The sequence below is a fragment of the Arachis duranensis genome, chromosome 3 (assembly GCF_000817695.3).
Source record: "Arachis duranensis cultivar V14167 chromosome 3, aradu.V14167.gnm2.J7QH, whole genome shotgun sequence".
In the NCBI taxonomy this organism is placed as follows: Eukaryota; Viridiplantae; Streptophyta; class Magnoliopsida; order Fabales; family Fabaceae; genus Arachis; species Arachis duranensis.
Window position 1 is genome coordinate 36,715,411 of NC_029774.3, and position 1,732 is coordinate 36,717,142.

The following is a 1,732-nucleotide window of genomic DNA, read 5'->3' on the forward strand; positions in this document are numbered from 1 at the left end:
TGGATCAGCTTCAACAAGAGTGCCTTTTTCCTTGTTCCTGCTCATATAGGGAAGAAGAGAACAAGAAAAGAAAGAGGAATCATCTATGTCACAGTATAGAGATTCCTTTATGCTAGTAGAAGAAGAAATGGAATAAGAGTGAAGAAGAATGAATAGTCTGAATAAAGGGTAAAGGTAGGGGCAGTGATTTGAGATGAAGAGAGGTGAAGAGAAGTGTTAGTAAATAAATATAACAAGAAACTACAAGATAAGATTCTAGAATTTAAAGATTGAACCTTTCTTAACAAGAAAGTAACAAACTTCAAATTTTTGGATCAATCACATTAATTGTTAGTGTAATTTCGAAAATATGATATAAATATAAGAAAAAGATTTTGAAAATATTTTGAAAAAGATTTTTGGAGTTTTCGAAAAAAAGGGAAAATGAAAAAAATATGATTTTTGAAAGAGATTTTGAAAAGATAGGATTTTTTTAAAAATTGAAAATTTGACTTGACTTGTAAGAAACAACTAATTTTAAAAATTTTTGACCAAGTCAACCCAAAATTTTGAAAATTTGGAGGGAAATAAGGAAAAGATAATTTTTTTTATTTTTGCATTTTTTTTATGAGGAGAGAAAAAAAACATAAACATGACCCAAAACATGAAAATTTTGGATCAAAACACATGATGCATGTAAGAACACTATGAATGTCAAGATGAACATCAAGAACACTTTGAAGATCATGATGAACATCAAGAACTTATTTTTGAAAAAATTTTTAATGCAAAGAAAGCATGCAAGACACTAAACTTAGAAATCTTTAATGCATGTACACTATGAATGCAAAAATGCATATGAAAAACAATAAAAGACACAAAACAAGAAAACATCAAGATCAAACAAGAAGACTTACCAAGAACAACTTGAAGATCATGAAGAACATCATGAATACATGAATTTTCGAAAAGTGCAAGAAATATATTTTTAAAACATGTAATTGACACCAAACTTAAAAACTGACTCAAGACTCAAACAAGAACACAAAATATTTTTGGTTTTTATGATTTTATGATTTTTTTGGATATTTATTAATTAATTTTTTTTCGAAAATATTTTTGAAAAAACGAAAAAGAAAAGAAAATTTTGAAAAAGATTTTTGAAAAATTTTGAAAAGAAAATTACCTAATCTGAGCAACAAGATGAACCGTCAGTTGTTCAAACTCAACAATCCCCGGCAATGGCGCCAAAAACTTGGTGGACGAAATTGTGATCATCAATGTTGTATTCTTTGTTGTTGTATGGAATAATTATAATGGCTCTTTGCTATGTGTGGACACAACTCCGTTCAACTAACCAGCAAGTGTACTGGGTCGTCCAAGTAATAAACCTTACGTGAGTAAGGGTCGATCCCACAGAGATTGTTGGTATGAAGCAAGCTATGGTCATCTTGTAAATCTCAGTCAGGCGGATAATAGTTAATTATGGATTTTCGAATAATAATAAATAATAAACAGAAAATAAAGATAATTAAAATAGGATAGAAATACTTATGTAAATTAATGGTGGGAATTTCAGATAGGCATATGGAGATACTGTGCCCTTTCTTTTTCTACTTTCCTACTTCTTCCTTCCAGTTCTTTCATTCCTTCCTATGGAAAGCTGTATGTAGGGCATCACCATTGTCAATGGCTACATCCCATCCTCTCAGTGAAAAAGGTCCAAATGCTCTGTCACAGCACGGCTAATCAT